The sequence below is a fragment of the Hyla sarda genome, unplaced genomic scaffold, assembly GCF_029499605.1.
Source record: "Hyla sarda isolate aHylSar1 unplaced genomic scaffold, aHylSar1.hap1 scaffold_181, whole genome shotgun sequence".
In the NCBI taxonomy this organism is placed as follows: domain Eukaryota; kingdom Metazoa; phylum Chordata; class Amphibia; order Anura; family Hylidae; genus Hyla; species Hyla sarda.
In genome coordinates, this window is record NW_026608456.1 from 440,305 (window position 1) to 465,552 (window position 25,248).

General features: G+C 45.3%; 6 non-coding genes and 3 pseudogenes across 6 annotated transcripts; all 9 read left to right on the plus strand.

The window, feature by feature from the left end:
* Positions 1 to 243: 243 nt before the first annotated feature.
* LOC130314307 (U2 spliceosomal RNA) lies at positions 244 to 430 on the plus strand. The gene has a single exon (XR_008862031.1). It is a non-coding gene; the product is annotated as a U2 spliceosomal RNA (small nuclear RNA).
* A 2,091-nt stretch (positions 431 to 2,521) lies between these two features.
* LOC130314280 (U2 spliceosomal RNA) lies at positions 2,522 to 2,712 on the plus strand. Its single transcript, XR_008862008.1, has one exon. It is a non-coding gene; the product is annotated as a U2 spliceosomal RNA (small nuclear RNA).
* A 2,087-nt stretch (positions 2,713 to 4,799) lies between these two features.
* LOC130314282 (U2 spliceosomal RNA) lies at positions 4,800 to 4,990 on the plus strand. The gene has a single exon (XR_008862009.1). It is a non-coding gene; the product is annotated as a U2 spliceosomal RNA (small nuclear RNA).
* A 3,631-nt stretch (positions 4,991 to 8,621) lies between these two features.
* Positions 8,622 to 8,823, plus strand: LOC130314313 (U2 spliceosomal RNA; annotated as a pseudogene).
* A 2,091-nt stretch (positions 8,824 to 10,914) lies between these two features.
* On the plus strand, positions 10,915 to 11,105 carry LOC130314283 (U2 spliceosomal RNA). The gene has a single exon (XR_008862010.1). It is a non-coding gene; the product is annotated as a U2 spliceosomal RNA (small nuclear RNA).
* A 3,633-nt stretch (positions 11,106 to 14,738) lies between these two features.
* Positions 14,739 to 14,940, plus strand: LOC130314315 (U2 spliceosomal RNA; annotated as a pseudogene).
* A 2,095-nt stretch (positions 14,941 to 17,035) lies between these two features.
* LOC130314284 (U2 spliceosomal RNA) lies at positions 17,036 to 17,226 on the plus strand. The gene has a single exon (XR_008862011.1). It is a non-coding gene; the product is annotated as a U2 spliceosomal RNA (small nuclear RNA).
* Positions 17,227 to 20,860: 3,634 nt separating this feature from the next.
* Positions 20,861 to 21,062, plus strand: LOC130314316 (U2 spliceosomal RNA; annotated as a pseudogene).
* Positions 21,063 to 23,151: 2,089 nt separating this feature from the next.
* Positions 23,152 to 23,342, plus strand: LOC130314285 (U2 spliceosomal RNA). The gene has a single exon (XR_008862012.1). It is a non-coding gene; the product is annotated as a U2 spliceosomal RNA (small nuclear RNA).
* The last annotated feature ends 1,906 nt before the right edge of the window (positions 23,343 to 25,248 follow it).

A 25,248-nucleotide genomic window follows, 5' to 3' on the forward strand; every position in this document is an offset into this window, starting at 1 on the left:
CCTGAGTGAGATGTACATATATTACCTAAGAGACAAGAAACAGTTAGGGGCCAGCGAGGCAGCATCCATGTGGTGTCTGCCTCTATGGAACGAAATAACAGTATAATCAGTTTTTATGACATTTGTATAATGTTTTATCCTGCCATTTTAATTTTTTCTCCTTTTATTACTGGTTTTATTATTTGTATTTTAAAACTTTTGTGAACCTTTTATTATTTTGCATTTTAAATTTTGTATGGTTTCTTATTTATTCAATAAAATTTTGTTGAAACCTTTATCTGTTCTTATCAGTTTAATATCTGATACGTCCCCTATCTGGGGACCATATATTAAATGGATTTTTGAGAACGGGGGCCGATTTCGAAGCTTGCTTCCGTCGCCCTATGCATTGACCCGATATGGCAGTATCTTCGGGTACAGTGCACCACCCCCTTACAGGGTTAAAAAGAAAGATTCCTACTTTCATTGCTACCTGCTTGCTGGCTAGCCAGCTAGCCAGCCCTGTGGGCCTTGCTGCTGCTGCAGCCAAAAAACAAAAGGTGGTGCTGCTGCTGCTTCTGCTGCTTCTGCTTCTGCTTGTGTCTGGCCCCTGTTGGAGCGTCCAGGCACAGGACTTCTGCTGCTGCTGACTAAATGGCCTCCTTAATTGGATCATTTGAGTAGCCAGCACACCTGTGCAGGTAGGGCATGACATGATAGGCAGCTGCCTTGATAGCGGGTGGGTGCTGAATGTTCCTAATTGACAAAATAAGATTAATGCTTATGAAGAAATATAAAATCTCATCCCTTCCCCAATATCGCGCCACACCCCTACCCCTTAATTCCCTGGTTGAACGTGATGGACATATGTCTTTTTTCGACCGTACTAACTATGTAACTATGTAACATAACATGGGGGGGGGGTCTCCTGGCTGTTCACACAGGTGTGTCATTGCTGTACATTGACCATGCATTGCTTCTGTGGTATTGCAAAGGCAAAGACAAATGCTTCCAGCCATCCATTGCACTAATGGATTGGTCATCAGCTGGCTGTCTATGTCCCGCATCAATATAGACCAAAGTACAGAGGGTTAGGCTATGCTATTGTGCACCTACCTGATGCATCAGAAGGTGCGAGGCCCTTGCTAAATTCTGTGCACAGACTTTGAGATCTATGCTTTAGACTGTATCTAAACCTGCTCCAACATGGACTGACATTCTGGCCTACTTTCAGCCGATGCGACTTGTCTGTCGCTGAACAGTCGCTTTTTATGTATTCAGCACCTATGTATAATGTTGTAAAAATGCTCTAGAAGCTAAAGTCGCAGAAATGTCACACATATTTGGCCTGCAACTTTCTGTGCGACAAATTCAGACAGGAAAAATCAGTATAAATCCTTAGAAAATTATCCCCCAGTGTCTCCATCTGCTGGCGGTATTGAATAAGCATTGCTGCACTGATGGGGTATGCATTAGACGAAAAAAAAGAAGAAAAAGAAGAATAATACGCCCAGAAAAGAGGCGAAAAGGAGAAAAACGTAAAAAAACGTGAAAAAAAAGTAAGAGGAAGAGAAGGGAAAAAAAGGTGGAAATGGGTTTAAAAGTGATTTCGGCGGAGAAATATATATATATATATATATATATATATATATATATATATATATATATATGCGCACACACACACATAGATATAAACGTATTCTCCGTTGAGATATTGCAGCCGCTGCTGTGTCCAGGCCCAGGAGCCTTAGCACTGTGCTGTGATGTCACTCAATACCACTGACATCACTAGGTGTAAACAACATCTCTCCTTTGCTGTGTATGTGACTATGGAGCTGTTTGGTGATGTCGTCTATTACGGCCTTCATAGAAGCAACAGGAGATTGTTGCATCCATCTTGAACCCTCAGAACTACAGTGCTATGATGTCACTCACTTCCACAGGCCTTGCAGAGTGTAAACAACAACAACCCAGCTTTGTTGTGTATGTAACCAAAGGGATTTGTGATGTCACCTAGAACCTTCACAGCAGCGACAGCTTTATGAGGAGCATCAGCACTGCTCTGCCTGAGCAGAACCATCACCGCCATAGGTTGTCAAATAACCCGGATTTAACCCACACAGGTAAGTCCAATGGGGTGCAGGCATGTCCTCTATGCTTACAGCTTCCCGTGGGTGTTGGTTTGATACCGTTTGGGGACAGCCAAGGAGGCATCTGCAGGCAACAAAGGTAGGTGTGTGCTTGTGTGTGTGTTTCCTATGCAGATCCTAAGCCCAGTGTCACATGCAAGTAGGAGGAGTAAGAAGGGTTCCTGGCAAATCCGGGTTATGGATTGCATTTAAAAAGGCCCCGTGGGAGTGCAATGGGCCCCTGTCTTGCTGCTTAGCAATAATGGTATGGGTTTAGGTTCTGCTGTGTGTACTGGTGGTTGACTGCCCCCCAGCCCAGAGTGTGCATGGAAAATTGTCTGGCAGCCTCCCTGACAGCAAGCAGTGATAGTGCCCATGAAGGGGACCTTGTTGGGCCCGCCCCTTTCACGGTTATCGCTTCTCGGCCTTTTGGCTAAGATCAAGTGTAGTATCTGTTCTTATCAGTTTAATATCTGATACGTCCCCTATCTGGGGACCATATATTAAATGGATTTTTGAGAACGGGGGCCGATTTCGAAGCTTGCTTCCGTCGCCCTATGCATTGACCCGATATGGCAGTATCTTCGGGTACAGTGCACCACCCCCTTACAGGGTTAAAAAGAAAGATTCCTACTTTCATTGCTACCTGCTTGCTGGCTAGCCAGCTAGCCAGCCCTGTGGGCCTTGCTGCTGCTGCAGCCAAAAAACAAAAGGTGGTGCTGCTGCTGCTTCTTCTGCTGCTTCTGCTTCTGCTTGTGTCTGGCCCCTGTTGGAGCGTCCAGGCACAGGACTTCTGCTGCTGCTGACTAAATGGCCTCCTTAATTGGATCATTTGAGTAGCCAGCACACCTGTGCAGGTAGGGCATGACATGATAGGCAGCTGCCTTGATAGCGGGTGGGTGCTGAATGTTCCTAATTGACAAAATAAGATTAATGCTTATGAAGAAATATAAAATCTCATCCCTTCCCCAATATCGCGCCACACCCCTACCCCTTAATTCCCTGGTTGAACGTGATGGACATATGTCTTTTTTCGACCGTACTAACTATGTAACTATGTAACATAACATGGGGGGGGGTCTCCTGGCTGTTCACACAGGTGTGTCATTGCTGTACATTGACCATGCATTGCTTCTGTGGTATTGCAAAGGCAAAGACAAATGCTTCCAGCCATCCATTGCACTAATGGATTGGTCATCAGCTGGCTGTCTATGTCCCGCATCAATATAGACCAAAGTACAGAGGGTTAGGCTATGCTATTGTGCACCTACCTGATGCATCAGAAGGTGCGAGGCCCTTGCTAAATTCTGTGCACAGACTTTGAGATCTGTGCTTTAGACTGTATCTAAACCTGCTCCAACATGGACTGACATTCTGGCCTACTTTCAGCCGATGCGACTTGTCTGTCGCTGAACAGTCGCTTTTTATGTATTCAGCACCTATGTATAATGTTGTAAAAATGCTCTAGAAGCTAAAGTCGCAGAAATGTCACACATATTTGGCCTGCAACTTTCTGTGCGACAAATTCAGACAGGAAAAATCAGTATAAATCCTTAGAAAATTATCCCCCAGTGTCTCCATCTGCTGGCGGTATTGAATAAGCATTGCTGCACTGATGGGGTATGCATTAGACGAAAAAAAAGAAGAAAAAGAAGAATAATACGCCCAGAAAAGAGGCGAAAAGGAGAAAAACGTAAAAAAACGTGAAAAAAAAGTAAGAGGAAGAGAAGGGAAAAAAAGGTGGAAATGGGTTTAAAAGTGATTTCGGCGGAGAAATATATATATATATATATATATATATATATATATATATATATATGCGCACACACACACATAGATATAAACGTATTCTCCGTTGAGATATTGCAGCCGCTGCTGTGTCCAGGCCCAGGAGCCTTAGCACTGTGCTGTGATGTCACTCAATACCACTGACATCACTAGGTGTAAACAACATCTCTCCTTTGCTGTGTATGTGACTATGGAGCTGTTTGGTGATGTCGTCTATTACGGCCTTCATAGAAGCAACAGGAGATTGTTGCATCCATCTTGAACCCTCAGAACTACAGTGCTATGATGTCACTCACTTCCACAGGCCTTGCAGAGTGTAAACAACAACAACCCAGCTTTGTTGTGTATGTAACCAAAGGGATTTGTGATGTCACCTAGAACCTTCACAGCAGCGACAGCTTTATGAGGAGCATCAGCACTGCTCTGCCTGAGCAGAACCATCACCGCCATAGGTTGTCAAATAACCCGGATTTAACCCACACAGGTAAGTCCAATGGGGTGCAGGCATGTCCTCTATGCTTACAGCTTCCCGTGGGTGTTGGTTTGATACCGTTTGGGGACAGCCAAGGAGGCATCTGCAGGCAACAAAGGTAGGTGTGTGCTTGTGTGTGTGTTTCCTATGCAGATCCTAAGCCCAGTGTCACATGCAAGTAGGAGGAGTAAGAAGGGTTCCTGGCAAATCCGGGTTATGGATTGCATTTAAAAAGGCCCCGTGGGAGTGCAATGGGCCCCTGTCTTGCTGCTTAGCAATAATGGTATGGGTTTAGGTTCTGCTGTGTGTACTGGTGGTTGACTGCCCCCCAGCCCAGAGTGTGCATGGAAAATTGTCTGGCAGCCTCCCTGACAGCAAGCAGTGATAGTGCCCATGAAGGGGACCTTGTTGGGCCCGCCCCTTTCACGGTTATCGCTTCTCGGCCTTTTGGCTAAGATCAAGTGTAGTATCTGTTCTTATCAGTTTAATATCTGATACGTCCCCTATCTGGGGACCATATATTAAATGGATTTTTGAGAACGGGGGCCGATTTCGAAGCTTGCTTCCGTCGCCCTATGCATTGACCCGATATGGCAGTATCTTCGGGTACAGTGCACCACCCCCTTACAGGGTTAAAAAGAAAGATTCCTACTTTCATTGCTACCTGCTTGCTGGCTAGCCAGCTAGCCAGCCCTGTGGGCCTTGCTGCTGCTGCAGCCAAAAAACAAAAGGTGGTGCTGCTGCTGCTTCTGCTGCTTCTGCTTCTGCTTGTGTCTGGCCCCTGTTGGAGCGTCCAGGCACAGGACTTCTGCTGCTGCTGACTAAATGGCCTCCTTAATTGGATCATTTGAGTAGCCAGCACACCTGTGCAGGTAGGGCATGACATGATAGGCAGCTGCCTTGATAGCGGGTGGGTGCTGAATGTTCCTAATTGACAAAATAAGATTAATGCTTATGAAGAAATATAAAATCTCATCCCTTCCCCAATATCGCGCCACACCCCTACCCCTTAATTCCCTGGTTGAACGTGATGGACATATGTCTTTTTTCGACCGTACTAACTATGTAACTATGTAACATAACATGGGGGGGGGGTCTCCTGGCTGTTCACACAGGTGTGTCATTGCTGTACATTGACCATGCATTGCTTCTGTGGTATTGCAAAGGCAAAGACAAATGCTTCCAGCCATCCATTGCACTAATGGATTGGTCATCAGCTGGCTGTCTATGTCCCGCATCAATATAGACCAAAGTACAGAGGGTTAGGCTATGCTATTGTGCACCTACCTGATGCATCAGAAGGTGCGAGGCCCTTGCTAAATTCTGTGCACAGACTTTGAGATCTATGCTTTAGACTGTATCTAAACCTGCTCCAACATGGACTGACATTCTGGCCTACTTTCAGCCGATGCGACTTGTCTGTCGCTGAACAGTCGCTTTTTATGTATTCAGCACCTATGTATAATGTTGTAAAAATGCTCTAGAAGCTAAAGTCGCAGAAATGTCACACATATTTGGCCTGCAACTTTCTGTGCGACAAATTCAGACAGGAAAAATCAGTATAAATCCTTAGAAAATTATCCCCCAGTGTCTCCATCTGCTGGCGGTATTGAATAAGCATTGCTGCACTGATGGGGTATGCATTAGACGAAAAAAAAGAAGAAAAAGAAGAATAATACGCCCAGAAAAGAGGCGAAAAGGAGAAAAACGTAAAAAAACGTGAAAAAAAAGTAAGAGGAAGAGAAGGGAAAAAAAGGTGGAAATGGGTTTAAAAGTGATTTCGGCGGAGAAATATATATATATATATATATATATATATATATATATATATATATATGCGCACACACACACATAGATATAAACGTATTCTCCGTTGAGATATTGCAGCCGCTGCTGTGTCCAGGCCCAGGAGCCTTAGCACTGTGCTGTGATGTCACTCAATACCACTGACATCACTAGGTGTAAACAACATCTCTCCTTTGCTGTGTATGTGACTATGGAGCTGTTTGGTGATGTCGTCTATTACGGCCTTCATAGAAGCAACAGGAGATTGTTGCATCCATCTTGAACCCTCAGAACTACAGTGCTATGATGTCACTCACTTCCACAGGCCTTGCAGAGTGTAAACAACAACAACCCAGCTTTGTTGTGTATGTAACCAAAGGGATTTGTGATGTCACCTAGAACCTTCACAGCAGCGACAGCTTTATGAGGAGCATCAGCACTGCTCTGCCTGAGCAGAACCATCACCGCCATAGGTTGTCAAATAACCCGGATTTAACCCACACAGGTAAGTCCAATGGGGTGCAGGCATGTCCTCTATGCTTACAGCTTCCCGTGGGTGTTGGTTTGATACCGTTTGGGGACAGCCAAGGAGGCATCTGCAGGCAACAAAGGTAGGTGTGTGCTTGTGTGTGTGTTTCCTATGCAGATCCTAAGCCCAGTGTCACATGCAAGTAGGAGGAGTAAGAAGGGTTCCTGGCAAATCCGGGTTATGGATTGCATTTAAAAAGGCCCCGTGGGAGTGCAATGGGCCCCTGTCTTGCTGCTTAGCAATAATGGTATGGGTTTAGGTTCTGCTGTGTGTACTGGTGGTTGACTGCCCCCCAGCCCAGAGTGTGCATGGAAAATTGTCTGGCAGCCTCCCTGACAGCAAGCAGTGATAGTGCCCATGAAGGGGACCTTGTTGGGCCCGCCCCTTTCACGGTTATCGCTTCTCGGCCTTTTGGCTAAGATCAAGTGTAGTTCTGCTCGCTTGGTCTGGCCAGAGGGTGTCTGGGGTACCCGGCTCCTTTGCCTGGGGGGATCGTCCTTCTTAACGGAGGGACTTCACCCTCCTGCTGCTATTAGGGAGCCGGCCTAGTCCCCAGACAACGGGAGGCGATCCACACCCACCTACCTGCTTGCGTGGGGGAGGTGCCTGGATACGTTGGAGATGGCTGAAGATCGTGGATCTGCTTCTGAGGGTGTACCATCCTTCGCAAGATTACGAAATGGAGTGCGGATTTCCTTGCAGGATGTGCGGAAAAAGGAGAGAGGCCTGGTATTCGTGGTCGAGGATGTTTTGTTCAAGCTCTTGGAGATCAGGAAGGAACAAATTCTTTCCATGCTGGAATTTCCAAAGAGTGGATACTATGATGTTGTGCTTATGTCAGAAGAGGACTATGATGTATTCTGGAGCCGTTTTCAGCAAAGGAAAGGAAGTTCGGTCCTGGAGGGAGTGGGGATAATTCCACACTTCCCTCGCAGAGAAAGACTGGTGACTGTAAGAATGTACAGCCCATATACACCAGAAGAAGACATTGTTACTTTCCTGTTAAGATTTTGTGATAATGTATTGCCCAAAGGTAAGATTTTGAACCAGTTTGGATTATGGACTACCAAATGGAAGTTTGAAGTAAAATTTAAAGAAACGGTGGATGGTAAGCTAATAGTCCCGCCAGGGCGGTTTAAAATTGGAACGGTAAACGGTGACTTGTTTTTCTCCGGCATGCAAGAGTTTTGCCGTAAGTGTAAGCAGTATGGCCATAGTAAGGACGTATGTACCTTCCTGTGGTGCTTCAAGTGCCAAGAGGAAGGTCATGAGGCGGAGAATTGTGAGAAGAAGAAGAAGTGCCATCTGTGTGGGAATGAGGGCCATCTTCTTGGCTCTTGTCCCAAGAAAAAGGTTGGGAAAAAAGAGGCGGTTAAAAGAAGCCGAGAGGAAGTAGTTGAAGCAAAAGAGCCTGAGCTAGAACAGGTTCCAATAAGAAGAGCAGCGGAACAGAAGAAAAAGAAAGAGGTGGAAGAGTTTGTGCCGTCACAATATGGTGGTGTGCTTGGAAGTTTATTGGAGAATCTGTCAGAAACAGAAAGACGGACATTTGATAAAGAAATGATTGAGCTAAAAGCAAGATTTAAGTCACGGGAGGAGGAGGTGCGGGACAAAGTTTATTTTTCTTTTAAGGCGGATATGAATCGTTTCATTGAAGCGTATAAAATTCCAGCCTGGTTGGCATCTCAAGCCAAGAGTGATGTGACTAGAGGGAATATCAGTCTAGGTTTGATTGATTTCCTAACGGTGTATGCTTGGAGGAAGGGAATGACTTTCTAATGGAGATTTGTTAATTAGAAAGTAAGGTATGGTTTAGTTATTTTATGGGTTTTTCTTTATGTATTGATTTTAAAATGTTTCTTTTTATTTCATTTGGTGTTTAAGAAAAGAAATTAAATTATGTTACCCAAGGATGAACACAATAATTGAGTTTCTAATAAGATCTTGGAACTCTGAGTGAGTTCTGAGGGCAAATAAAAAAAAAAAAATCTGTTCTTATCAGTTTAATATCTGATACGTCCCCTATCTGGGGACCATATATTAAATGGATTTTTGAGAACGGGGGCCGATTTCGAAGCTTGCTTCCGTCGCCCTATGCATTGACCCGATATGGCAGTATCTTCGGGTACAGTGCACCACCCCCTTACAGGGTTAAAAAGAAAGATTCCTACTTTCATTGCTACCTGCTTGCTGGCTAGCCAGCTAGCCAGCCCTGTGGGCCTTGCTGCTGCTGCAGCCAAAAAACAAAAGGTGGTGCTGCTGCTGCTTCTTCTGCTGCTTCTGCTTCTGCTTGTGTCTGGCCCCTGTTGGAGCGTCCAGGCACAGGACTTCTGCTGCTGCTGACTAAATGGCCTCCTTAATTGGATCATTTGAGTAGCCAGCACACCTGTGCAGGTAGGGCATGACATGATAGGCAGCTGCCTTGATAGCGGGTGGGTGCTGAATGTTCCTAATTGACAAAATAAGATTAATGCTTATGAAGAAATATAAAATCTCATCCCTTCCCCAATATCGCGCCACACCCCTACCCCTTAATTCCCTGGTTGAACGTGATGGACATATGTCTTTTTTCGACCGTACTAACTATGTAACTATGTAACATAACATGGGGGGGGGTCTCCTGGCTGTTCACACAGGTGTGTCATTGCTGTACATTGACCATGCATTGCTTCTGTGGTATTGCAAAGGCAAAGACAAATGCTTCCAGCCATCCATTGCACTAATGGATTGGTCATCAGCTGGCTGTCTATGTCCCGCATCAATATAGACCAAAGTACAGAGGGTTAGGCTATGCTATTGTGCACCTACCTGATGCATCAGAAGGTGCGAGGCCCTTGCTAAATTCTGTGCACAGACTTTGAGATCTGTGCTTTAGACTGTATCTAAACCTGCTCCAACATGGACTGACATTCTGGCCTACTTTCAGCCGATGCGACTTGTCTGTCGCTGAACAGTCGCTTTTTATGTATTCAGCACCTATGTATAATGTTGTAAAAATGCTCTAGAAGCTAAAGTCGCAGAAATGTCACACATATTTGGCCTGCAACTTTCTGTGCGACAAATTCAGACAGGAAAAATCAGTATAAATCCTTAGAAAATTATCCCCCAGTGTCTCCATCTGCTGGCGGTATTGAATAAGCATTGCTGCACTGATGGGGTATGCATTAGACGAAAAAAAAGAAGAAAAAGAAGAATAATACGCCCAGAAAAGAGGCGAAAAGGAGAAAAACGTAAAAAAACGTGAAAAAAAAGTAAGAGGAAGAGAAGGGAAAAAAAGGTGGAAATGGGTTTAAAAGTGATTTCGGCGGAGAAATATATATATATATATATATATATATATATATATATATATATATATATGCGCACACACACACATAGATATAAACGTATTCTCCGTTGAGATATTGCAGCCGCTGCTGTGTCCAGGCCCAGGAGCCTTAGCACTGTGCTGTGATGTCACTCAATACCACTGACATCACTAGGTGTAAACAACATCTCTCCTTTGCTGTGTATGTGACTATGGAGCTGTTTGGTGATGTCGTCTATTACGGCCTTCATAGAAGCAACAGGAGATTGTTGCATCCATCTTGAACCCTCAGAACTACAGTGCTATGATGTCACTCACTTCCACAGGCCTTGCAGAGTGTAAACAACAACAACCCAGCTTTGTTGTGTATGTAACCAAAGGGATTTGTGATGTCACCTAGAACCTTCACAGCAGCGACAGCTTTATGAGGAGCATCAGCACTGCTCTGCCTGAGCAGAACCATCACCGCCATAGGTTGTCAAATAACCCGGATTTAACCCACACAGGTAAGTCCAATGGGGTGCAGGCATGTCCTCTATGCTTACAGCTTCCCGTGGGTGTTGGTTTGATACCGTTTGGGGACAGCCAAGGAGGCATCTGCAGGCAACAAAGGTAGGTGTGTGCTTGTGTGTGTGTTTCCTATGCAGATCCTAAGCCCAGTGTCACATGCAAGTAGGAGGAGTAAGAAGGGTTCCTGGCAAATCCGGGTTATGGATTGCATTTAAAAAGGCCCCGTGGGAGTGCAATGGGCCCCTGTCTTGCTGCTTAGCAATAATGGTATGGGTTTAGGTTCTGCTGTGTGTACTGGTGGTTGACTGCCCCCCAGCCCAGAGTGTGCATGGAAAATTGTCTGGCAGCCTCCCTGACAGCAAGCAGTGATAGTGCCCATGAAGGGGACCTTGTTGGGCCCGCCCCTTTCACGGTTATCGCTTCTCGGCCTTTTGGCTAAGATCAAGTGTAGTATCTGTTCTTATCAGTTTAATATCTGATACGTCCCCTATCTGGGGACCATATATTAAATGGATTTTTGAGAACGGGGGCCGATTTCGAAGCTTGCTTCCGTCGCCCTATGCATTGACCCGATATGGCAGTATCTTCGGGTACAGTGCACCACCCCCTTACAGGGTTAAAAAGAAAGATTCCTACTTTCATTGCTACCTGCTTGCTGGCTAGCCAGCTAGCCAGCCCTGTGGGCCTTGCTGCTGCTGCAGCCAAAAAACAAAAGGTGGTGCTGCTGCTGCTTCTGCTGCTTCTGCTTCTGCTTGTGTCTGGCCCCTGTTGGAGCGTCCAGGCACAGGACTTCTGCTGCTGCTGACTAAATGGCCTCCTTAATTGGATCATTTGAGTAGCCAGCACACCTGTGCAGGTAGGGCATGACATGATAGGCAGCTGCCTTGATAGCGGGTGGGTGCTGAATGTTCCTAATTGACAAAATAAGATTAATGCTTATGAAGAAATATAAAATCTCATCCCTTCCCCAATATCGCGCCACACCCCTACCCCTTAATTCCCTGGTTGAACGTGATGGACATATGTCTTTTTTCGACCGTACTAACTATGTAACTATGTAACATAACATGGGGGGGGGGTCTCCTGGCTGTTCACACAGGTGTGTCATTGCTGTACATTGACCATGCATTGCTTCTGTGGTATTGCAAAGGCAAAGACAAATGCTTCCAGCCATCCATTGCACTAATGGATTGGTCATCAGCTGGCTGTCTATGTCCCGCATCAATATAGACCAAAGTACAGAGGGTTAGGCTATGCTATTGTGCACCTACCTGATGCATCAGAAGGTGCGAGGCCCTTGCTAAATTCTGTGCACAGACTTTGAGATCTATGCTTTAGACTGTATCTAAACCTGCTCCAACATGGACTGACATTCTGGCCTACTTTCAGCCGATGCGACTTGTCTGTCGCTGAACAGTCGCTTTTTATGTATTCAGCACCTATGTATAATGTTGTAAAAATGCTCTAGAAGCTAAAGTCGCAGAAATGTCACACATATTTGGCCTGCAACTTTCTGTGCGACAAATTCAGACAGGAAAAATCAGTATAAATCCTTAGAAAATTATCCCCCAGTGTCTCCATCTGCTGGCGGTATTGAATAAGCATTGCTGCACTGATGGGGTATGCATTAGACGAAAAAAAAGAAGAAAAAGAAGAATAATACGCCCAGAAAAGAGGCGAAAAGGAGAAAAACGTAAAAAAACGTGAAAAAAAAGTAAGAGGAAGAGAAGGGAAAAAAAGGTGGAAATGGGTTTAAAAGTGATTTCGGCGGAGAAATATATATATATATATATATATATATATATATATATATATATATATATGCGCACACACACACATAGATATAAACGTATTCTCCGTTGAGATATTGCAGCCGCTGCTGTGTCCAGGCCCAGGAGCCTTAGCACTGTGCTGTGATGTCACTCAATACCACTGACATCACTAGGTGTAAACAACATCTCTCCTTTGCTGTGTATGTGACTATGGAGCTGTTTGGTGATGTCGTCTATTACGGCCTTCATAGAAGCAACAGGAGATTGTTGCATCCATCTTGAACCCTCAGAACTACAGTGCTATGATGTCACTCACTTCCACAGGCCTTGCAGAGTGTAAACAACAACAACCCAGCTTTGTTGTGTATGTAACCAAAGGGATTTGTGATGTCACCTAGAACCTTCACAGCAGCGACAGCTTTATGAGGAGCATCAGCACTGCTCTGCCTGAGCAGAACCATCACCGCCATAGGTTGTCAAATAACCCGGATTTAACCCACACAGGTAAGTCCAATGGGGTGCAGGCATGTCCTCTATGCTTACAGCTTCCCGTGGGTGTTGGTTTGATACCGTTTGGGGACAGCCAAGGAGGCATCTGCAGGCAACAAAGGTAGGTGTGTGCTTGTGTGTGTGTTTCCTATGCAGATCCTAAGCCCAGTGTCACATGCAAGTAGGAGGAGTAAGAAGGGTTCCTGGCAAATCCGGGTTATGGATTGCATTTAAAAAGGCCCCGTGGGAGTGCAATGGGCCCCTGTCTTGCTGCTTAGCAATAATGGTATGGGTTTAGGTTCTGCTGTGTGTACTGGTGGTTGACTGCCCCCCAGCCCAGAGTGTGCATGGAAAATTGTCTGGCAGCCTCCCTGACAGCAAGCAGTGATAGTGCCCATGAAGGGGACCTTGTTGGGCCCGCCCCTTTCACGGTTATCGCTTCTCGGCCTTTTGGCTAAGATCAAGTGTAGTTCTGCTCGCTTGGTCTGGCCAGAGGGTGTCTGGGGTACCCGGCTCCTTTGCCTGGGGGGATCGTCCTTCTTAACGGAGGGACTTCACCCTCCTGCTGCTATTAGGGAGCCGGCCTAGTCCCCAGACAACGGGAGGCGATCCACACCCACCTACCTGCTTGCGTGGGGGAGGTGCCTGGATACGTTGGAGATGGCTGAAGATCGTGGATCTGCTTCTGAGGGTGTACCATCCTTCGCAAGATTACGAAATGGAGTGCGGATTTCCTTGCAGGATGTGCGGAAAAAGGAGAGAGGCCTGGTATTCGTGGTCGAGGATGTTTTGTTCAAGCTCTTGGAGATCAGGAAGGAACAAATTCTTTCCATGCTGGAATTTCCAAAGAGTGGATACTATGATGTTGTGCTTATGTCAGAAGAGGACTATGATGTATTCTGGAGCCGTTTTCAGCAAAGGAAAGGAAGTTCGGTCCTGGAGGGAGTGGGGATAATTCCACACTTCCCTCGCAGAGAAAGACTGGTGACTGTAAGAATGTACAGCCCATATACACCAGAAGAAGACATTGTTACTTTCCTGTTAAGATTTTGTGATAATGTATTGCCCAAAGGTAAGATTTTGAACCAGTTTGGATTATGGACTACCAAATGGAAGTTTGAAGTAAAATTTAAAGAAACGGTGGATGGTAAGCTAATAGTCCCGCCAGGGCGGTTTAAAATTGGAACGGTAAACGGTGACTTGTTTTTCTCCGGCATGCAAGAGTTTTGCCGTAAGTGTAAGCAGTATGGCCATAGTAAGGACGTATGTACCTTCCTGTGGTGCTTCAAGTGCCAAGAGGAAGGTCATGAGGCGGAGAATTGTGAGAAGAAGAAGAAGTGCCATCTGTGTGGGAATGAGGGCCATCTTCTTGGCTCTTGTCCCAAGAAAAAGGTTGGGAAAAAAGAGGCGGTTAAAAGAAGCCGAGAGGAAGTAGTTGAAGCAAAAGAGCCTGAGCTAGAACAGGTTCCAATAAGAAGAGCAGCGGAACAGAAGAAAAAGAAAGAGGTGGAAGAGTTTGTGCCGTCACAATATGGTGGTGTGCTTGGAAGTTTATTGGAGAATCTGTCAGAAACAGAAAGACGGACATTTGATAAAGAAATGATTGAGCTAAAAGCAAGATTTAAGTCACGGGAGGAGGAGGTGCGGGACAAAGTTTATTTTTCTTTTAAGGCGGATATGAATCGTTTCATTGAAGCGTATAAAATTCCAGCCTGGTTGGCATCTCAAGCCAAGAGTGATGTGACTAGAGGGAATATCAGTCTAGGTTTGATTGATTTCCTAACGGTGTATGCTTGGAGGAAGGGAATGACTTTCTAATGGAGATTTGTTAATTAGAAAGTAAGGTATGGTTTAGTTATTTTATGGGTTTTTCTTTATGTATTGATTTTAAAATGTTTCTTTTTATTTCATTTGGTGTTTAAGAAAAGAAATTAAATTATGTTACCCAAGGATGAACACAATAATTGAGTTTCTAATAAGATCTTGGAACTCTGAGTGAGTTCTGAGGGCAAATAAAAAAAAAAAAATCTGTTCTTATCAGTTTAATATCTGATACGTCCCCTATCTGGGGACCATATATTAAATGGATTTTTGAGAACGGGGGCCGATTTCGAAGCTTGCTTCCGTCGCCCTATGCATTGACCCGATATGGCAGTATCTTCGGGTACAGTGCACCACCCCCTTACAGGGTTAAAAAGAAAGATTCCTACTTTCATTGCTACCTGCTTGCTGGCTAGCCAGCTAGCCAGCCCTGTGGGCCTTGCTGCTGCTGCAGCCAAAAAACAAAAGGTGGTGCTGCTGCTGCTTCTTCTGCTGCTTCTGCTTCTGCTTGTGTCTGGCCCCTGTTGGAGCGTCCAGGCACAGGACTTCTGCTGCTGCTGACTAAATGGCCTCCTTAATTGGATCATTTGAGTAGCCAGCACACCTGTGCAGGTAGGGCATGACATGATAGGCAGCTGCCTTGATAGCGGGTGGGTGCTGAATGTTCCTAATTGACAAAATAAGATTAATGCTTATGAAGAAATATAAAATCTCATCCCTTCCCCAATATCGCGCCACACCCCTACCCCTTAATTCCCTGGTTGAACGTGATGGACATATGTCTTTTTTCGACCGTACTAACTATGTAACTATGTAACATAACATGGGGGGGGGTCTCCTGGCTGTTCACACAGGTGTGTCATTGCTGTACATTGACCATGCATTGCTTCTGTGGTATTGCAAAGGCAAAGACAAATGCTTCCAGCCATCCATTGCACTAATGGATTGGTCATCAGCTGGCTGTCTATGTCCCGCATCAATATAGACCAAAGTACAGAGGGTTAGGCTATGCTATTGTGCACCTACCTGATGCATCAGAAGGTGCGAGGCCCTTGCTAAATTCTGTGCACAGACTTTGAGATCTGTGCTTTAGACTGTATCTAAACCTGCTCCAACATGGACTGACATTCTGGCCTACTTTCAGCCGATGCGACTTGTCTGTCGCTGAACAGTCGCTTTTTATGTATTCAGCACCTATGTATAATGTTGTAAAAATGCTCTAGAAGCTAAAGTCGCAGAAATGTCACACATATTTGGCCTGCAACTTTCTGTGCGACAAATTCAGACAGGAAAAATCAGTATAAATCCTTAGAAAATTATCCCCCAGTGTCTCCATCTGCTGGCGGTATTGAATAAGCATTGCTGCACTGATGGGGTATGCATTAGACGAAAAAAAAGAAGAAAAAGAAGAATAATACGCCCAGAAAAGAGGCGAAAAGGAGAAAAACGTAAAAAAACGTGAAAAAAAAGTAAGAGGAAGAGAAGGGAAAAAAAGGTGGAAATGGGTTTAAAAGTGATTTCGGCGGAGAAATATATATATATATATATATATATATATATATATATATATATATATATATATGCGCACACACACACATAGATATAAACGTATTCTCCGTTGAGATATTGCAGCCGCTGCTGTGTCCAGGCCCAGGAGCCTTAGCACTGTGCTGTGATGTCACTCAATACCACTGACATCACTAGGTGTAAACAACATCTCTCCTTTGCTGTGTATGTGACTATGGAGCTGTTTGGTGATGTCGTCTATTACGGCCTTCATAGAAGCAACAGGAGATTGTTGCATCCATCTTGAACCCTCAGAACTACAGTGCTATGATGTCACTCACTTCCACAGGCCTTGCAGAGTGTAAACAACAACAACCCAGCTTTGTTGTGTATGTAACCAAAGGGATTTGTGATGTCACCTAGAACCTTCACAGCAGCGACAGCTTTATGAGGAGCATCAGCACTGCTCTGCCTGAGCAGAACCATCACCGCCATAGGTTGTCAAATAACCCGGATTTAACCCACACAGGTAAGTCCAATGGGGTGCAGGCATGTCCTCTATGCTTACAGCTTCCCGTGGGTGTTGGTTTGATACCGTTTGGGGACAGCCAAGGAGGCATCTGCAGGCAACAAAGGTAGGTGTGTGCTTGTGTGTGTGTTTCCTATGCAGATCCTAAGCCCAGTGTCACATGCAAGTAGGAGGAGTAAGAAGGGTTCCTGGCAAATCCGGGTTATGGATTGCATTTAAAAAGGCCCCGTGGGAGTGCAATGGGCCCCTGTCTTGCTGCTTAGCAATAATGGTATGGGTTTAGGTTCTGCTGTGTGTACTGGTGGTTGACTGCCCCCCAGCCCAGAGTGTGCATGGAAAATTGTCTGGCAGCCTCCCTGACAGCAAGCAGTGATAGTGCCCATGAAGGGGACCTTGTTGGGCCCGCCCCTTTCACGGTTATCGCTTCTCGGCCTTTTGGCTAAGATCAAGTGTAGTATCTGTTCTTATCAGTTTAATATCTGATACGTCCCCTATCTGGGGACCATATATTAAATGGATTTTTGAGAACGGGGGCCGATTTCGAAGCTTGCTTCCGTCGCCCTATGCATTGACCCGATATGGCAGTATCTTCGGGTACAGTGCACCACCCCCTTACAGGGTTAAAAAGAAAGATTCCTACTTTCATTGCTACCTGCTTGCTGGCTAGCCAGCTAGCCAGCCCTGTGGGCCTTGCTGCTGCTGCAGCCAAAAAACAAAAGGTGGTGCTGCTGCTGCTTCTTCTGCTGCTTCTGCTTCTGCTTGTGTCTGGCCCCTGTTGGAGCGTCCAGGCACAGGACTTCTGCTGCTGCTGACTAAATGGCCTCCTTAATTGGATCATTTGAGTAGCCAGCACACCTGTGCAGGTAGGGCATGACATGATAGGCAGCTGCCTTGATAGCGGGTGGGTGCTGAATGTTCCTAATTGACAAAATAAGATTAATGCTTATGAAGAAATATAAAATCTCATCCCTTCCCCAATATCGCGCCACACCCCTACCCCTTAATTCCCTGGTTGAACGTGATGGACATATGTCTTTTTTCGACCGTACTAACTATGTAACTATGTAACATAACATGGGGGGGGGGTCTCCTGGCTGTTCACACAGGTGTGTCATTGCTGTACATTGACCATGCATTGCTTCTGTGGTATTGCAAAGGCAAAGACAAATGCTTCCAGCCATCCATTGCACTAATGGATTGGTCATCAGCTGGCTGTCTATGTCCCGCATCAATATAGACCAAAGTACAGAGGGTTAGGCTATGCTATTGTGCACCTACCTGATGCATCAGAAGGTGCGAGGCCCTTGCTAAATTCTGTGCACAGACTTTGAGATCTATGCTTTAGACTGTATCTAAACCTGCTCCAACATGGACTGACATTCTGGCCTACTTTCAGCCGATGCGACTTGTCTGTCGCTGAACAGTCGCTTTTTATGTATTCAGCACCTATGTATAATGTTGTAAAAATGCTCTAGAAGCTAAAGTCGCAGAAATGTCACACATATTTGGCCTGCAACTTTCTGTGCGACAAATTCAGACAGGAAAAATCAGTATAAATCCTTAGAAAATTATCCCCCAGTGTCTCCATCTGCTGGCGGTATTGAATAAGCATTGCTGCACTGATGGGGTATGCATTAGACGAAAAAAAAGAAGAAAAAGAAGAATAATACGCCCAGAAAAGAGGCGAAAAGGAGAAAAACGTAAAAAAACGTGAAAAAAAAGTAAGAGGAAGAGAAGGGAAAAAAAGGTGGAAATGGGTTTAAAAGTGATTTCGGCGGAGAAATATATATATATATATATATATATATATATATATATATATATATATGCGCACACACACACATAGATATAAACGTATTCTCCGTTGAGATATTGCAGCCGCTGCTGTGTCCAGGCCCAGGAGCCTTAGCACTGTGCTGTGATGTCACTCAATACCACTGACATCACTAGGTGTAAACAACATCTCTCCTTTGCTGTGTATGTGACTATGGAGCTGTTTGGTGATGTCGTCTATTACGGCCTTCATAGAAGCAACAGGAGATTGTTGCATCCATCTTGAACCCTCAGAACTACAGTGCTATGATGTCACTCACTTCCACAGGCCTTGCAGAGTGTAAACAACAACAACCCAGCTTTGTTGTGTATGTAACCAAAGGGATTTGTGATGTCACCTAGAACCTTCACAGCAGCGACAGCTTTATGAGGAGCATCAGCACTGCTCTGCCTGAGCAGAACCATCACCGCCATAGGTTGTCAAATAACCCGGATTTAACCCACACAGGTAAGTCCAATGGGGTGCAGGCATGTCCTCTATGCTTACAGCTTCCCGTGGGTGTTGGTTTGATACCGTTTGGGGACAGCCAAGGAGGCATCTGCAGGCAACAAAGGTAGGTGTGTGCTTGTGTGTGTGTTTCCTATGCAGATCCTAAGCCCAGTGTCACATGCAAGTAGGAGGAGTAAGAAGGGTTCCTGGCAAATCCGGGTTATGGATTGCATTTAAAAAGGCCCCGTGGGAGTGCAATGGGCCCCTGTCTTGCTGCTTAGCAATAATGGTATGGGTTTAGGTTCTGCTGTGTGTACTGGTGGTTGACTGCCCCCCAGCCCAGAGTGTGCATGGAAAATTGTCTGGCAGCCTCCCTGACAGCAAGCAGTGATAGTGCCCATGAAGGGGACCTTGTTGGGCCCGCCCCTTTCACGGTTATCGCTTCTCGGCCTTTTGGCTAAGATCAAGTGTAGTTCTGCTCGCTTGGTCTGGCCAGAGGGTGTCTGGGGTACCCGGCTCCTTTGCCTGGGGGGATCGTCCTTCTTAACGGAGGGACTTCACCCTCCTGCTGCTATTAGGGAGCCGGCCTAGTCCCCAGACAACGGGAGGCGATCCACACCCACCTACCTGCTTGCGTGGGGGAGGTGCCTGGATACGTTGGAGATGGCTGAAGATCGTGGATCTGCTTCTGAGGGTGTACCATCCTTCGCAAGATTACGAAATGGAGTGCGGATTTCCTTGCAGGATGTGCGGAAAAAGGAGAGAGGCCTGGTATTCGTGGTCGAGGATGTTTTGTTCAAGCTCTTGGAGATCAGGAAGGAACAAATTCTTTCCATGCTGGAATTTCCAAAGAGTGGATACTATGATGTTGTGCTTATGTCAGAAGAGGACTATGATGTATTCTGGAGCCGTTTTCAGCAAAGGAAAGGAAGTTCGGTCCTGGAGGGAGTGGGGATAATTCCACACTTCCCTCGCAGAGAAAGACTGGTGACTGTAAGAATGTACAGCCCATATACACCAGAAGAAGACATTGTTACTTTCCTGTTAAGATTTTGTGATAATGTATTGCCCAAAGGTAAGATTTTGAACCAGTTTGGATTATGGACTACCAAATGGAAGTTTGAAGTAAAATTTAAAGAAACGGTGGATGGTAAGCTAATAGTCCCGCCAGGGCGGTTTAAAATTGGAACGGTAAACGGTGACTTGTTTTTCTCCGGCATGCAAGAGTTTTGCCGTAAGTGTAAGCAGTATGGCCATAGTAAGGACGTATGTACCTTCCTGTGGTGCTTCAAGTGCCAAGAGGAAGGTCATGAGGCGGAGAATTGTGAGAAGAAGAAGAAGTGCCATCTGTGTGGGAATGAGGGCCATCTTCTTGGCTCTTGTCCCAAGAAAAAGGTTGGGAAAAAAGAGGCGGTTAAAAGAAGCCGAGAGGAAGTAGTTGAAGCAAAAGAGCCTGAGCTAGAACAGGTTCCAATAAGAAGAGCAGCGGAACAGAAGAAAAAGAAAGAGGTGGAAGAGTTTGTGCCGTCACAATATGGTGGTGTGCTTGGAAGTTTATTGGAGAATCTGTCAGAAACAGAAAGACGGACATTTGATAAAGAAATGATTGAGCTAAAAGCAAGATTTAAGTCACGGGAGGAGGAGGTGCGGGACAAAGTTTATTTTTCTTTTAAGGCGGATATGAATCGTTTCATTGAAGCGTATAAAATTCCAGCCTGGTTGGCATCTCAAGCCAAGAGTGATGTGACTAGAGGGAATATCAGTCTAGGTTTGATTGATTTCCTAACGGTGTATGCTTGGAGGGAGGGAATGACTTTCTAATGGAGATTTGTTAATTAGAAAGTAAGGTATGGTTTAGTTATTTTATGGGTTTTTCTTTATGTATTGATTTTAAAATGTTTCTTTTTATTTCATTTGGTGTTTAAGAAAAGAAATTAAATTATGTTACCCAAGGATGAACACAATAATTGAGTTTCTAATAAGATCTTGGAACTCTGAGTGAGTTCTGAGGGCAAATAAAAAAAAAAAAATCTGTTCTTATCAGTTTAATATCTGATACGTCCCCTATCTGGGGACCATATATTAAATGGATTTTTGAGAACGGGGGCCGATTTCGAAGCTTGCTTCCGTCGCCCTATGCATTGACCCGATATGGCAGTATCTTCGGGTACAGTGCACCACCCCCTTACAGGGTTAAAAAGAAAGATTCCTACTTTCATTGCTACCTGCTTGCTGGCTAGCCAGCTAGCCAGCCCTGTGGGCCTTGCTGCTGCTGCAGCCAAAAAACAAAAGGTGGTGCTGCTGCTGCTTCTTCTGCTGCTTCTGCTTCTGCTTGTGTCTGGCCCCTGTTGGAGCGTCCAGGCACAGGACTTCTGCTGCTGCTGACTAAATGGCCTCCTTAATTGGATCATTTGAGTAGCCAGCACACCTGTGCAGGTAGGGCATGACATGATAGGCAGCTGCCTTGATAGCGGGTGGGTGCTGAATGTTCCTAATTGACAAAATAAGATTAATGCTTATGAAGAAATATAAAATCTCATCCCTTCCCCAATATCGCGCCACACCCCTACCCCTTAATTCCCTGGTTGAACGTGATGGACATATGTCTTTTTTCGACCGTACTAACTATGTAACTATGTAACATAACATGGGGGGGGGTCTCCTGGCTGTTCACACAGGTGTGTCATTGCTGTACATTGACCATGCATTGCTTCTGTGGTATTGCAAAGGCAAAGACAAATGCTTCCAGCCATCCATTGCACTAATGGATTGGTCATCAGCTGGCTGTCTATGTCCCGCATCAATATAGACCAAAGTACAGAGGGTTAGGCTATGCTATTGTGCACCTACCTGATGCATCAGAAGGTGCGAGGCCCTTGCTAAATTCTGTGCACAGACTTTGAGATCTGTGCTTTAGACTGTATCTAAACCTGCTCCAACATGGACTGACATTCTGGCCTACTTTCAGCCGATGCGACTTGTCTGTCGCTGAACAGTCGCTTTTTATGTATTCAGCACCTATGTATAATGTTGTAAAAATGCTCTAGAAGCTAAAGTCGCAGAAATGTCACACATATTTGGCCTGCAACTTTCTGTGCGACAAATTCAGACAGGAAAAATCAGTATAAATCCTTAGAAAATTATCCCCCAGTGTCTCCATCTGCTGGCGGTATTGAATAAGCATTGCTGCACTGATGGGGTATGCATTAGACGAAAAAAAAGAAGAAAAAGAAGAATAATACGCCCAGAAAAGAGGCGAAAAGGAGAAAAACGTAAAAAAACGTGAAAAAAAAGTAAGAGGAAGAGAAGGGAAAAAAAGGTGGAAATGGGTTTAAAAGTGATTTCGGCGGAGAAATATATATATATATATATATATATATATATATATATATATATATATGCGCACACACACACATAGATATAAACGTATTCTCCGTTGAGATATTGCAGCCGCTGCTGTGTCCAGGCCCAGGAGCCTTAGCACTGTGCTGTGATGTCACTCAATACCACTGACATCACTAGGTGTAAACAACATCTCTCCTTTGCTGTGTATGTGACTATGGAGCTGTTTGGTGATGTCGTCTATTACGGCCTTCATAGAAGCAACAGGAGATTGTTGCATCCATCTTGAACCCTCAGAACTACAGTGCTATGATGTCACTCACTTCCACAGGCCTTGCAGAGTGTAAACAACAACAACCCAGCTTTGTTGTGTATGTAACCAAAGGGATTTGTGATGTCACCTAGAACCTTCACAGCAGCGACAGCTTTATGAGGAGCATCAGCACTGCTCTGCCTGAGCAGAACCATCACCGCCATAGGTTGTCAAATAACCCGGATTTAACCCACACAGGTAAGTCCAATGGGGTGCAGGCATGTCCTCTATGCTTACAGCTTCCCGTGGGTGTTGGTTTGATACCGTTTGGGGACAGCCAAGGAGGCATCTGCAGGCAACAAAGGTAGGTGTGTGCTTGTGTGTGTGTTTCCTATGCAGATCCTAAGCCCAGTGTCACATGCAAGTAGGAGGAGTAAGAAGGGTTCCTGGCAAATCCGGGTTATGGATTGCATTTAAAAAGGCCCCGTGGGAGTGCAATGGGCCCCTGTCTTGCTGCTTAGCAATAATGGTATGGGTTTAGGTTCTGCTGTGTGTACTGGTGGTTGACTGCCCCCCAGCCCAGAGTGTGCATGGAAAATTGTCTGGCAGCCTCCCTGACAGCAAGCAGTGATAGTGCCCATGAAGGGGACCTTGTTGGGCCCGCCCCTTTCACGGTTATCGCTTCTCGGCCTTTTGGCTAAGATCAAGTGTAGTATCTGTTCTTATCAGTTTAATATCTGATACGTCCCCTATCTGGGGACCATATATTAAATGGATTTTTGAGAACGGGGGCCGATTTCGAAGCTTGCTTCCGTCGCCCTATGCATTGACCCGATATGGCAGTATCTTCGGGTACAGTGCACCACCCCCTTACAGGGTTAAAAAGAAAGATTCCTACTTTCATTGCTACCTGCTTGCTGGCTAGCCAGCTAGCCAGCCCTGTGGGCCTTGCTGCTGCTGCAGCCAAAAAACAAAAGGTGGTGCTGCTGCTGCTTCTGCTGCTTCTGCTTCTGCTTGTGTCTGGCCCCTGTTGGAGCGTCCAGGCACAGGACTTCTGCTGCTGCTGACTAAATGGCCTCCTTAATTGGATCATTTGAGTAGCCAGCACACCTGTGCAGGTAGGGCATGACATGATAGGCAGCTGCCTTGATAGCGGGTGGGTGCTGAATGTTCCTAATTGACAAAATAAGATTAATGCTTATGAAGAAATATAAAATCTCATCCCTTCCCCAATATCGCGCCACACCCCTACCCCTTAATTCCCTGGTTGAACGTGATGGACATATGTCTTTTTTCGACCGTACTAACTATGTAACTATGTAACATAACATGGGGGGGGGGGGTCTCCTGGCTGTTCACACAGGTGTGTCATTGCTGTACATTGACCATGCATTGCTTCTGTGGTATTGCAAAGGCAAAGACAAATGCTTCCAGCCATCCATTGCACTAATGGATTGGTCATCAGCTGGCTGTCTATGTCCCGCATCAATATAGACCAAAGTACAGAGGGTTAGGCTATGCTATTGTGCACCTACCTGATGCATCAGAAGGTGCGAGGCCCTTGCTAAATTCTGTGCACAGACTTTGAGATCTATGCTTTAGACTGTATCTAAACCTGCTCCAACATGGACTGACATTCTGGCCTACTTTCAGCCGATGCGACTTGTCTGTCGCTGAACAGTCGCTTTTTATGTATTCAGCACCTATGTATAATGTTGTAAAAATGCTCTAGAAGCTAAAGTCGCAGAAATGTCACACATATTTGGCCTGCAACTTTCTGTGCGACAAATTCAGACAGGAAAAATCAGTATAAATCCTTAGAAAATTATCCCCCAGTGTCTCCATCTGCTGGCGGTATTGAATAAGCATTGCTGCACTGATGGGGTATGCATTAGACGAAAAAAAAGAAGAAAAAGAAGAATAATACGCCCAGAAAAGAGGCGAAAAGGAGAAAAACGTAAAAAAACGTGAAAAAAAAGTAAGAGGAAGAGAAGGGAAAAAAAGGTGGAAATGGGTTTAAAAGTGATTTCGGCGGAGAAATATATATATATATATATATATATATATATATATATATATATATATATATGCGCACACACACACATAGATATAAACGTATTCTCCGTTGAGATATTGCAGCCGCTGCTGTGTCCAGGCCCAGGAGCCTTAGCACTGTGCTGTGATGTCACTCAATACCACTGACATCACTAGGTGTAAACAACATCTCTCCTTTGCTGTGTATGTGACTATGGAGCTGTTTGGTGATGTCGTCTATTACGGCCTTCATAGAAGCAACAGGAGATTGTTGCATCCATCTTGAACCCTCAGAACTACAGTGCTATGATGTCACTCACTTCCACAGGCCTTGCAGAGTGTAAACAACAACAACCCAGCTTTGTTGTGTATGTAACCAAAGGGATTTGTGATGTCACCTAGAACCTTCACAGCAGCGACAGCTTTATGAGGAGCATCAGCACTGCTCTGCCTGAGCAGAACCATCACCGCCATAGGTTGTCAAATAACCCGGATTTAACCCACACAGGTAAGTCCAATGGGGTGCAGGCATGTCCTCTATGCTTACAGCTTCCCGTGGGTGTTGGTTTGATACCGTTTGGGGACAGCCAAGGAGGCATCTGCAGGCAACAAAGGTAGGTGTGTGCTTGTGTGTGTGTTTCCTATGCAGATCCTAAGCCCAGTGTCACATGCAAGTAGGAGGAGTAAGAAGGGTTCCTGGCAAATCCGGGTTATGGATTGCATTTAAAAAGGCCCCGTGG